The sequence below is a fragment of the Amia ocellicauda genome, chromosome 21 (assembly GCF_036373705.1).
Source record: "Amia ocellicauda isolate fAmiCal2 chromosome 21, fAmiCal2.hap1, whole genome shotgun sequence".
NCBI lineage: Eukaryota > Metazoa > Chordata > Actinopteri > Amiiformes > Amiidae > Amia > Amia ocellicauda.
The window spans coordinates 237,413-250,935 of record NC_089870.1 but is presented as its reverse complement, the minus strand read 5'-3'; positions in this window follow the sequence as shown (position 1 = coordinate 250,935).

Below are 13,523 nucleotides of genomic sequence, written 5' to 3'. Positions count from 1 at the left end.
CAGGGAAAGAACAAAGCATATACAGTCCAGTCTCCCGCACTCAGGCCAACAAGTCCTCGGATTCCGCTGTCTGGTCCCAAAAAATCCCTCCCGGGCCCGTGGAGTGCGTCCCTGCTGCGTTGTAGATCCGAATGGTGGCACCACGACACTCAAGCATTTGAGCAGTCACTGACTCCCTCAGCTGTGCTCCAGTGTCCTCCCTCTCCTCAGTCCTTATTCTCCTTGACATTGATTTCCCCCCCTCCCTCTTCCTCACCTCTGCTGATCTCAATCCTTTTGGAATCCACCACACTCTCTCCTTCTTCTCCTGCTAAGAACCTAGGAGTCAACCTCGATCCTGCGCTCTCCTACAACCAGCACATCACCACACCTGTACATTCTTCCTGAGCAACATACATCAAATCTGTCCCTTCCTCACCGACTACTCGACTCAGCTGCTCGTCCAGTCACTGGTCCTCTCCCACCTGGACTACTGCAACTCAACTCCTGGCTGGCCTGCCTGCATCTACTACCCGCCGCTCCAGCTCATCCAGAACTCTGCGGCTCATCTGGTATTCTCTCTGCCCCGATTCACACACGCTACTCCACTGCTCCGCTCCCTCCACTGGCTCCTGATACTGGCACGCATTCAGTTCAAGACACTGACCCTCACGTACCGCAACACATTTAAAAAGGTCTGTAGTTACCCATTAGTTATGTTAATTAGACAACCATTTAAAATGTTGGCCTATTGCCTATATTTTCTTTATGTGTGGCATGCATTTAACAACTCTGACGGTCAATTAGTTTACACACTATTTTTCAGATTATAATACATTTGTATGCAAAAATATTAATGAATTTGTGTGTGTGTGTGTATGTGTACATAAGATGACCTAAAGTGAACATTGGACTCTTATAAAGCTTTTATAATTCATATATGTATTTCATAAAACATGTGGCTTTTTTCATTAGTCAAATTGGAAGAAAATTGTCATTACTGTACAGTTAACATTTCAGATTAATATATATTTATAGTATGAGTAAATCATATTATAATTTAACCACAATGCTTATATGTTTTATATTGTTATGCCCTATGGCAAGGAGGCCTAGCTGTAGCATTTGTAGCATAGGGGGACAGAGGCATGCTGGGAGCAGGCCCTCTCTAGTTGATGGACTATGGTGGACAGGACTGGGGGGAGTTGGGTGACATGTATGTAGTTATGTACAGTAATGTGCCTGTGTGAGTTGTCCTGTGGGCCCCAGACCCCTTCCTGTGTTCACCCTGGTCTGTCCACCTTGACTGGGTTGGAAGAAGTCCGGCGTGGCGCTCCTGCCTTTTCCCTCTCTTAGTGTTCAGTTCATGTTGTTCTTTTAAGAGCATTTGAGTCAACACATAACACCACCATTAGTAGTAGTACTTGGACTTGGGTTTCCCTCCAATAGTGAGAGAAACCTTTGTCCAGCAGGGGGCATCGAACTGTATTTGACAGTCTTTTTCTTTTCCTTGCAGGGAGCTGATCCATCAGGCCAGACCAGACGAGACGGGGAGGTGCCGGTTGACAGAGCTGCAGAGTCCTGGGTCCTTGGAGCGGTCCGGAGGCCGAGGCGAGTGGAGATTGGGACGGACCGGGAGCGACAGGGGACCTAGCCAGAGGAGTCGGCGGACTCCTCACGGAGTGGGTCCCATCCAGAAGCCCGGCCGACCATCTACCCGGAGCCTGGCCTGACCAGGACTGCTATCTGCTGACGTCACCAGCCAGGATCCAGGAGAGGCCTCGGATCCCAGGGACCGACCAGGCCGATCGGCAACGTCCCTGAGGGAGGCCTCCTGCAGCCAGGGCCCGGACTTCTTCCCGCAAGGCCCGCTCCCTGCAAGAGCCCCGGAGGTGGAAGCTGCTCCCCAGCCAGGTGGACTTGCCCCGACCTCCGGATTGAGAGCCTCTGGACCCTTCTCCCAGGTAGGAAAGCGCAGCATGGCCCAGCGAACCGCCGGTGTGAGGCGCCATAATGCGGTGCGCTTCAGCCGTGAGGCTGGAGCCGAGACCGCGGCCCTCACCCGGCTGGAGTTCAGCAGGTCCGTGCTGCAGAGGGGCCTGGGCTTTGCCCCTTCTGAGCTGAACTGCGTGGTTAAACTGCCTGGACCTAGGGACGTGTTTGAGGTGAGTTTTAAGAACCCTCAAGTGCTGGAGAGTTTTTGGAATCTATATAGAGAAAAAAAAGATAGTATGCCCCTGAGTGACTTTGTGGTCGATGCCCTGACTGATAGAGAGATTAAAATAGTAACTATCCAGTTCTATAATGAAGCAGTGGCAGAGTATGATGTAGAGGTATGGCTGAGGAGACACTGCGAGATCCTGTCTGAAAGCAGGAGAGTTAATGATGAGGACGGGGTCTGGACCGGTGCTCGGCGGTGGCAGGTGCGCCTGCAGGTGGAAGTGGCCGCCATCGGCGGAGTACGCCATCTGCCGAGCACCATGGTATTAGGAGCAAATAGGGGGCTTGTCTTCTACCATGGCATGCCCAAATTATGCAGGAACTGCGGGGCCCTGGGTCATTTAAATACTGTTTATTGGTTTAAGTATTTTCTTTTCATCAATAAAAACAATTCAATTTTTAATACTTGTGATTAAAAACATTGACATATTAATCCTTAAAATCACTTAGAATTTTTAAAATCTTGTGATTTTTAACCAAACTAAAACAATAAACTTTAAAATAAACGTGCTCAAATCAAATAAAGAAAACGTGATAAAAGCAAAAAATTGCACACCAACAAAAGAGTCAGATACATTGAAAATAACTGAAAATGCATTGAACAAATTAAAAAAAACAATTAAAAAGGAAAAAATAAAAAACAAACAAAAAAGGTCCAATGCATTTTAAATTAAACCCAAAACGGTCAATGTATCTGACAACAAAATATAACAAAACTCTACCAAAAACCCTAAACAATTGTGATTTAAAAACAACTAAATCTTTAAAAACAATTAAGATTCATTATTTAAAATCTTCTTTTAAAAACAATCATTCTTAAAATCTTTAAAAGATCTTTAAAAGATCTTGGACTCGGGCTCCAGCAGGGGGAACTAACCGTCCCCGGAGGTGGGTCCCATCATGGGATCCTAAGCTCCCCCAGATCTTGTATGCGCCAGTTCTTAAAGGCTTCCTCCTTGCCCCTCTGATGGACCTCCAGATTGACGTAGTCTTTTACAAACACCATGCCCCTCCGCGCGATGACGATCGGGTCCAGCTCCTGCTTATTAAACAAACAGATGTTCCGTCCCTCCCACAGTGCCTGCTTCACTGCGCAGACGACACGCCACCAGCACCTCAAGGTAGATGTAGAAATTCCCTTGGCTGGACCATATAGGATCTGCTGGGCGGTCGCCCGCGCAGGAACGGCGAACCTGTGGAGGAACGGAGAAAACAGGAGCCAGACCCTGTGGGCGGAGGGGCACTCACTAAAAATGTGAGCCTCCGTCTCCTTCCCCAAGCAACCCTTATAGGGGCAGGTGTCATAAGGAGCTATGCCCCTTCTGTGCATGAACACTCGGGTGGGGAGACACCGACTCACAGCCATCCAGGAGACATCTTTCTGCGTGTTCGTGAGGCAAACGTGCGTAGCGTTAGCCCAGATAAACCGGCAGGTTTCGGGAGGGAAATCTTCTATCCGGCTGGTCTCCTGGGCAGATCTCATCTGACTACAGATGGTCTTATAATCCCAGGAGGCCAGCACGACTTTATGGAGGCCTACTTCGAGCGCAAAGGCTCGGAGCGCCCTGTAGAACGGCGGGGGATCCCACGAGTGCGGCCTGGTGTTGTCCATGGCGCAGAGGCCGAATGGTCTCAGGCTGCTGGCAAAATAAAAGCGGTTCATGAAACTCACTTTCTTGCCAGCAGCCTGGATGTTCTTAACCACATAGGCCAGCCCCTGCGCCTTTATCAGCCGCACAACGTCCGGGACCCCCCTGCCTCCATCCAGGGTACCCTTCACCATCTGCACTCTTTTCAGCCTCTCCATTTTGCTCCCCCAGACAAACCGAAATATAATTCGGGTCACTAGTTTTGCGATACCCTTGTCTGGGGGGAAGATCATTCCTACGTAGAGGAGTATCGGGAAGAGGATGGCCTTTACGACCAGCACCTTACCAGCCATCGTCAAGGTCCTTGTGCTCCAGCCGTGGATCTTCCTTTGGACCTTTGCTATGGCCTCCTCCCAGCTCCGGGTGCCCGTGTTGGTCCCGTCGATCGTGATCCCCAGAACCTTGATAAACGGCTTCACAGGGAACACGGTCGGCGGGCCCCGGCCGACAGGCCATGCCCTGGAGAGGTAGACCTCGCTCTTGGCCTTATTCACAGCGGCCCCCGTCGCCCTGCAGAAGCCGTCCAGCAGTTCCTCGACCCTGGCCACGGACGGAGCGTCCGTGCAGACCACGGCCACGTCGTCCATATAGGCCAGGGCCTTCAGTTGCTCTCCGCCGGAACCCGGGAGATGGAAACCTGTCACCCGGACGTCCCGGCGGATCGCCTGCATGAACGGCTCCAAGCAGAGGACGTACAGCAGGGCCGACAGGGGACAACCCTGCCGGACCCCCGACCTGACCGGAAATGGTTCGGTCAGGTGGCGGTTCACAAGGACCCTGCTGCTTAGGCCGCTGTAGATGATCTTGACCCACTTCCTCAGGCCAAGAGCGAGACCCATCCTCTCCATAACAAGCTGCAGGTATTCGTGGCCCACTCTGTCGAAGGCTTTCTCCTGGTCCAAGCTGATTAGGACCAGGGGAAGCCTTCTCTCGTTCGAGTAGGCCACGACATCCCTGAGCAGCATGGCGTTGTCGGCCGCCGATCTCCCCCGGGCACCACAGACCTGGTCGGGACCCACGACTTGAGGGAGTGGCCGCTGCAGCCGGAGCGTCAGTGCTTTGGCCAGTATCTTGTAGTCGGTGCACAGGAGGCTGACTGGCCGCCAGTTCCTCAGATCTTTCGTGTCTCCCTTCTTGTGAAGAAGGGAGAGGATACTCTTCTTCATCGAAGGGGCCAATCTGCCCTCTCTGTACATCGACCCCAGGACCTGGCCCAGATCTTCCTTAAGCACCTCCCAAAAGATCTTATAGAACTCAGCAGGGATCCCGTCGGGACCCGGTGTCCTTCCAGAGTTAAGACTCTTTATCACCTGGGAGAGTTCAGTGGTGGTGATCTCTGGATCCTCCTCCTCCTCGTCCCCTGGGTCATTTAGCCGCAGCCTGCACTGTTGTTAAGTGCAAGGTCTGCGGCGGAGAACATCTGACCAGGGCCTGCAAGCAGGAGAGGGCCTGCAACCTGTGCGGTGGGGGAGGGCATCTCTTCAGGAATTGTCCCTCCTCCTATGCAAATAGGGCGCGGGCCCTCGGGGGTGGTGGAGAGAGAGAGAATCAAGTGGAGGCTCCTCCAAAGGTGATACCCCAAGATGGGGGTAGAGAGGAAACACTCCTCAGGAGCCTCATAGGCTCCCTCTCTGACTCTGGGTCAGAAGTGGAGGCAGAGGGGGAGTGGACAGTGGTAGCGGGGAAGAGGAGGAGAGCAGAAAAGAGGAGCATGGGTAGGGGGGGTATGATGAATAAAAGGATCCACTCTGCAGATTTTCCCCCCCCTGCCAGCTCCTCCCCCGCTGCAGAGACCTCTCCCTCTAATTTCTACACGCCCCACTCTGACTCCAGAGAGGAGAGCAGTGGGCCTTCTCCACTGCCCCGAGTGGGCAGCCTGGTGGATGAGAGGCCCCCTAGAAATAACATTCCTCCTGCCCCACAACTGAGACTCTCCCAGGGGAGGGGTCAGGTATGCCCTCCCGGCAGTAGTGGGAGAGCCGCAGGTCCTCAAGAGAAGAAAATCGGTGCCAGTGTCCTTTCCCATAAAGACCTCAGGGACGTAATAGCAAGGTCACTGGCGCTGGGGGAGGAGGCCTGCGGCGGCAGACAGCCGGGAAGGGAGAGACCACCCCCTCCCCCACCATTAGTTAAAAGAACAACTAGCGGGGTCTACACAGTTCTCTCCCCAGTTGTACACAAAGCCTCTGCCCTGCCATCTGCTCGTCGGGCCTCGGCCACAAAGGAACCAGGGAGAACCTCCAGCACCACGGGCCCTGAGCCCAGTGGAGTTTCGCCAGCCTTACCGGGTGGCGGGAGCCGAGCCCCCCCCCATAGTCTTCCTAGAGGATCAAGCGGTGAGGCAAATGATTGAAATGATGGGTGCTAGCGCTAAGCTAGGTGAGGGAGAAGAGAGGAGTGGGGAAGAGAAAGGTTTCTTTACATGATTGTTACGGAGCGGGTAATTGCCCTCACAGCCATCATGGCATTAATTATTATATCAATAAATGTGAGGAGCATTGCTGAGGTGAAAAAGAGGACCGATGTTTTAAACTCTCTGGCTGGAATGAAGGCGGATATCATCTGTTTGCAGGAGTGCGGCATCCCGTTCCAAAAGGAATATAAAGATCTCCGGGACACTTGGACCCTAGGAGAATCCTTCTGGTCGGGGTCCAATGTGTCCCGAGCGGACGGGATTGCCGTACTCCTGAAAAACCCCTTCATAGAGATAAAAGCATTTAAGGTTATAGAGGCGGGCAGACTGGCCAGCCTCGATTTTAAATACAAGGGTGCTGTATTGAGGCTGGTCAATGTCTATGCCCCCACCAGCCAGAGAGAGAGAGTCCTCTTTCTCCCTCAGCTACGCCCGCTCTTGATCGGCACCTTACCAGTTATCATTTCAGGTGATTTCAACTGTGCTCTGAGGGATGTAGACTGGAGTAAGCTCCGCAACGATAGATCCAGCAGCGACCTCGCTGCGTTCGTGGAGGACTTTGAACTCTGCGACGCAGGTCGGGACCTGGTTCTTCTGGCTCCTCCTTCTCCAGGATAGATCTCGTCCTCCTCCAGTAAGCCACTGGAGAGGACCGCCATGTCTTCGGAGGCGGTCTTCTTTTCAGACCACAGGCTCCTGACGACAGAGGTGCTCATCCCGAGCACACGGGAGTCGGGTCCTGGGGTCTGGAAGCTCAACACCTCCCTGCTCGATGACCCTCGTGTTATTAAGACCTTTAGCAGACACCTCGAGGAGTGGAGGACCCTGAAGGACCTTTTTGATTCTCACCATAGATGAGTGGGAGATGGTGAAGAAAAGGACCAAGGGCTACTTCATTCAGCTGGGGAAACGGAAAGCTCGTGAGAGGCGGGCGAGATATTCCCATCTAAACGCCCGCCTCCAGCACCTGAGTCTTTTACAGCTCAGAGGCTTCGACCTAGCTGAGGAGGTGGCTCGGGTCAAACTGAGTCTCTCCGCCCTCTATCGGGAGGAGCAAGAGAAGATCAAGGTCCTTTCCAGGGTCCGCATCATGGAGGACGATGAGAAATGCAGCCGCTTCTTCTTCAAGAAAATGAAGGAGAGGCGGCCTGCAATGTCCTCCATGATCGACTCCTCGGGGCAAGAGGTGGAGGGCAGAGAGGCTGTTGAGACAGTGGTGCGGGATTTCTACAGGGAGTTGTACGATCAGAAGGTGGTGGATCAAAATCTGATCCATCACTTTCTGTCCCTGTTGGAGTCCCACAATGAGGGGGACGAGGAGGAGGAGGAGGATCCAGAGATCACCACCACTGAACTCTCCCAGGTGATAAAGAGTCTTAACTCTGGAAGGACACCGGGTCCCGACGGGATCCCTGCTGAGTTCTATAAGATCTTTTGGGAGGTGCTTAAGGAAGATCTGGGCCAGGTCCTGGGGTCGATGTACAGAGAGGGCAGATTGGCCCCTTCTATGAAGAAGAGTATCCTCTCCCTTCTTCACAAGAAGGGAGACCAAAAAGATCTGAGGAACTGGCGGCCGGTCAGCCTCCTGTGCACCGACTACAAGATACTGGCCAAAGCACTGACGCTCCGGCTGCAGCGGCCACTCCCTCAAGTCGTGGGTCCCAACCAGGTCTGTGGTGCCCGGGGGAGATCGGCGGCCGACAACGCCATGCTGCTCAGGGATGTCGTGGCCTACTCGAACGAGAGAGGGCTTCCCCTGGTCTTAATCAGCTTGGACCAGGAGAAAGCCTTCGACAGAGTGGGCCACGAATACCTGCAGCTCGTCATGGAGAGGATGGGTCTCGCTCTTGGCCTGAGGAAATGGGTTAAGATCATTTACAGCAGTCTAAGCAGCAGGGTCCTTGTGAACCGCCACCTGACCGAACCATTTCCGGTCAGGTCGGGGGTCCGGCAGGGTTGTCCCCTGTCGGCCCTGCTGTACGTCCTCTGTCTGGAGCCGTTCATGCAGGCGATCCGCCGGGACGTCCGGGTGACAGGTTTCCATCTCCCGGGTTCCGGCGGAGAGCAACTGAAGGCCCTGGCCTACATGGACGACGTGGCCGTGGTTTGCACGGACGCTCCGTCCGTGGCCAGGGTCGAGGAACTGCTGGACGGCTTCTGCAGGGCGACGGGGGCCGCTGTCAACAAGGCCAAGAGCGAGGTCTACCTCTCCAGGGCATGGCCTGTCGGCCGGGGCCCGCCGACCGTGTTCCCTGTGAAGCCGTTTATCAAGGTTCTGGGGATCACGATCGACGGGACCAACACGGGCACCCGGAGCTGGGAGGAGGCCATATCGAAGGTCCAAAAGAAGATCCACGGCTGGAGCACAAGGACCTTGACGATGGCTGGTAAGGTGCTGGTCGTAAAGGCCATCCTCTTCCCGATACTCCTCTACGTAGGAATGATCTTCCCCCCAGACAAGGTCATCGCAAAATTAGTGACCCGAATTATATTTCGGTTTGTCTGGGGGAGCAAAATGGAGAGGCTGAAAAGAGTGCAGATGGTGAAGGGTACCCTGGATGGAGGCAGGGGGGTCCCGGACGTTGTGCGGCTGATAAAGGTGCAGGGGCTGGCCTATGTGGTCAAGAACATCCAGGCTGCTGGCAAGAAAGTGAGTTTTATCAACCGCTTTTATTTTGCCAGCAGCCTGAGACCATTCGGCCTCTGCGCCATGGCTAACACCAGGCTGTGAGTCAGTGTCTCCCCACCCGAGTGTTCATGCACAGAAGGGGCATAGCTCCTTATGACACCTGCCCCTATAAGGGTTGCCTGGGGAAGGAGACGGAGGCTCACATCTTTAGAGATTGCCCCTCCGCCTACAGGGTCTGGCTCCTGTTTTCTCCGTTCCTCCACAGGTTTGCCGTTCCTGCGCGGGCGACCGCCCAGCAGATCTTGTACGGTCCTGCCAGGGGATTAACATCTTCCACCCTGAGGTGCTGGTGGCGTGTCGTCTGTGCAGTGAAGCAGGCCCTGTGGGAGGGACGGAATATCTGTCTATTCAATAAGCAGGAGCTGGACCCGATTGTCATCGCGCGGAGGGGCATGGTGCTAGTGAGAGACTACGTCAATCTGGAGGTCCATCAGAGGGGCAAGGAGGAAGCCTATAAGAACTGGCATATACAAGATCTGGGGGAGCTCAGGATCCCATGATGGGACCCACCTCCGGGGAAGGTCAGTTCCCCCTGCTGGAGCCCGAGTCCAAGATCTTTTAACCATTTTATGAATGATTGTTTTTAAAATAACTTTTAAGAATGAATTTTTAACTGTTTTTAAAGATTTAGTTGGTTTTAAAACACAAATTGTTTAGGGGTTTTTTGGCTTAGTTTTGTTATATTTTTTTGTCAAATACATTGTCCGTTTTGGATTTAATTTTAAATGCATTGGACCTTTTTTGTTTGTTTTTTATTTTTACCTTTTTAATTGTTTAATTATTTTGTCCAATGCATTTTCAGTTATTTCAATGTATTTGACTTTTATGTTGGTTAGCAGTTTTGCTTTAATCACGTTTGTTTTGTTGTTTTGTGCACTTGTTTATTTAAAGTTAAGTTTTTTCTTGGTTTTGTTAAATCACAAAGATTTTAAAAATTTTAAGTGATTTTAAGAATTGTATTTTAAAAGTTTTTAATCATAAGTTTTAAAAATTTGAATTGTTTTTTTTTAATGTAATGTAAAATACTACAAACAATAAAACAGTATTTGAGTCAACACTGTAATATAAGAGCTGTTTGTCTCTAAGCCACAGAGTATTGTGTACTTTTATATCCACAACTCTCAATAGTGTTATATTATAATGTTCTTATATAAAGACCTTAAAATGTAGTATGTTTATAATAATTATATAGTATAATTTCAATTCATGTATTATTTATACAAATATATTTATATGAATCATGCATTTCAATTGTATGTTTTATAGTAGTTCACACAATAAGAAATGTCCCTCAAAATCCAAATCACCTTGAACCTAGACAATTAGTTCACATCTAATATCAGCTTGAGAGCAATTCAAATAACTTTAAGTGCACTTATTCAGCAGCTGCAGTCCACTTGGTACCTATCCTGGCATCATCCCCTAAGAATGAATCAAGTCAGTGAGTTTCATTGTATACCCCTCTGAAAAAACACCATCTAAATAGTTGAATACTTGTTTTGTGCATAATGTATGTGCTTCTGCTATTGAAGGCTTTTGATTTTGATTCCACATTAATCTACATTGTGTGAAAATACATTATTCCAGCTCCAGTAAGGAAAATACACCATTATAATTATGGTGAATTTTGTGGAGGTTCAGATTCTTCTAAAAATGAATCCCAGATCCTTTGCTTGCTATAAGTTTCCTAATAAGAAAGTAATCAATATCTCCTTCTCTGGACTGCTAGTCACTAGCTGATCATGATCAATGATCATGCATTGATTGATTTTCCTCCTTGCTCCCTTTCCTGTAGCCCTTGATTGTGACCTAACATCTTGACAGCACTTAGCTTTTACTTTCCAGGAATTATGACCTCACTTACTGTACTTGCCTGTGTAAACTGGACGTTGTAAAATGTATTATACTTTGAATTGCTCTGTTTAATGTAAATTTGAATTTGTAATGTTTGATGCCTTGTACTGAACTGCATTCTTGCACTTTGTATAGCACTTACGCTGGATAAGGGCGTCTGCCAAGAAAAAAAAATAATTAAAAAAAAAGAATCCTAATTTTGTGCAGTAAAACATTTTTCTTTTCTAAAATAACTTGCATTGCAGGGTTGTGTTTTTAGAATTTATTTATGGTATTTTTAAAGCTTTACTGTATAATGGTTTGGAAATATCCTGCTGATTTGTAAGCACATTGGAAAGGAATGAACTGTGAAAAGATCTGAACTGACAACCTGAGCATGAATTATTCCCATGGTAATTGGAAACAGGAGGAATTTGAACTTCAGATACTGACCTCAGTTTGAGGCTATATACACATACCTACACACACATACAGTTGTAACTGAAAGTATTCATTTGAAACAACAATAATCAGCGATTAGTGAAGTTGAATGTATATTGATATTTAAACTATACTTCTTTATCGGATGTCTTTGCAGAGTTGAATGAACACAGACTCAGTCTAGAGAAAAATGTAGATTACACTTGACTGAACTTTAGACACTGTGGACTGTCATCTCCATTGATTTTCTAAAGGTATACAATATTCCTAAAACACTTTGTAACCACATTAAGAACCCTGGATTGAGAACAGCACATGGTTTGCCAATGATATTATATTGATATGCACTGAACACAGATGATTTACAATTATAAATTCAAGAACTACGCCACTACGAGTCTGAAAAGGAACTGAAAGAAGCAATATTATTTTTTAAGAAATGCACTATTCTCCAGAAGACTTTGTATTTTTTATTCTGAACTGGAGCCAGATGTCCAATGTAAATTTTTTTGTAGAGTTTTTGGAAGGTGAAGTATGATTCTGAAGGAGAAACGTACTTCCAGCTTTTTAAACACATTTTTTGAAAAAGTTAATCTTTTAGTTTAGTTTTTGGATGCAGAAGTTGGATCCTGACAATCCAAAGAAGCATGACTTAGATTAACAAGAAGAAACAAAGGGGGTAGATCACAAACAAGAGTATTTGTTGTCTTTGAGGGAAGAGACAGAAGTGGAGATGGGGCCAGACACACAAGGAGATGAAACTAAGGATTTTGCAGGCAGAAGATGGGCAAAATCTGGAAAAAATTAAGAGACCACTCCAAGTTCAGAAATCAATGTTAAGTGGTCTCTTTATTTTTTACAGAGCTATATATAGACCGATCAGTCATAACATTATGACCACTGACAGGTGAAGTGAATAACACTGATAATCTCGTTATCATGGCACCTGTCAGTGGGAGGGATATATTAGGCAGCAAGTGAACATTTTGTCCTCAAAGTTGATGTGTTAGAAGCAGGAAAAATGGGAAAGCGTAAGGATGTGAGCGACTTTGACAAGGGCCAAATTGTGATGGCTAGACGACTGGGTCAGAGCATCTCTAAAACTACAGCTCTTGTGGGGTGTTCCCGGTCTGCAGTGGTCAGTACCTATCAAAAGTGGTCCAAGGAAGGAAAAGCGGTGAACCAGTGACAGGGTCATGGGCGGCCAAGGCTCACTGATGCACGTGAGGAGCGAAAGCTGGCCCGTGTGGTCTGATCCAACAGACGAGCCACTGTAGCTTGAATTGCTGGTTCTGATAGAAGGGCAGTTTGTTGCGTATGGGGCAGCGTAGCCGCAGACCAGTCAGGGTGCCCATGCTGACCCCTGTCCACTGCCGAAAGTGCCTATAATGGACACGTGAGCATCAGAACTGGACCACAGAGCAATGGAGGAAGGTGGCCTGGTCTGATGAATCACAAGTTCAAGGTGTTGACTTGGCCTCCAAATTCCCCAGATCTCAATCCAATCGAGCATCTGTGGAATGTGCTGGACAAACAAGTCCGATCCATGGAGGCCCACCTCGCAACTTACAGGACTTAAAGGATCTTCTGCCAACGTCTTGGTGCCAGATACCACAGCACACCTTCAGAGGTCTAGTGGAGTCCATGCCTCGACAGGTCAGGGCTGTTTTGGTGGCAAAAGGGGGACCTACACAATATTAGGCAGGTGGTCATAATGTTATGGCTGATCGGTGTATATACTTACTATACTTACCATTACTTATTAATAACATATTTTTTTCATTGACCCCATTGAGCCTACAGAAAACTGTGAATGTGTTGATAGAGCTGAGTTAAGACAGGGGATCTGTAAACCTTGGATTGCCATGTATTTGTTCCCAAAGTGGTGAAGAGTCATCTTCAAGAAAGTCAAAAATCTCTTATGGGCATGAAACCACAAGATAGATTAACAGGCATTATGGATATATTTTTCAGACATCCTCAAACCCTTCCTACACCACAGCATCTAGTCCATGTGACTTAGTATCAGAAGAACACTGCAGTTGTCTGCGGTTGCTGTAGGATACTTATTATAGGCGACTTCGTCAAATAATAACTGTGACAAGCCCTAAATCGTAAAACTGAAATATGTTGTTTAATACTTTTTATAGGGTCATTTCAGTATTGCAGCCAGAATAAATCTTATTAGTAGTTAAAAACAATGGAATTCTTAACTCTTAACCATGGCAGAATGGAATTGTAAGTGTGAAATAAAAACCACAAGTGTAGAAAATTCACTTTTACACTCAGAAGTTGTATT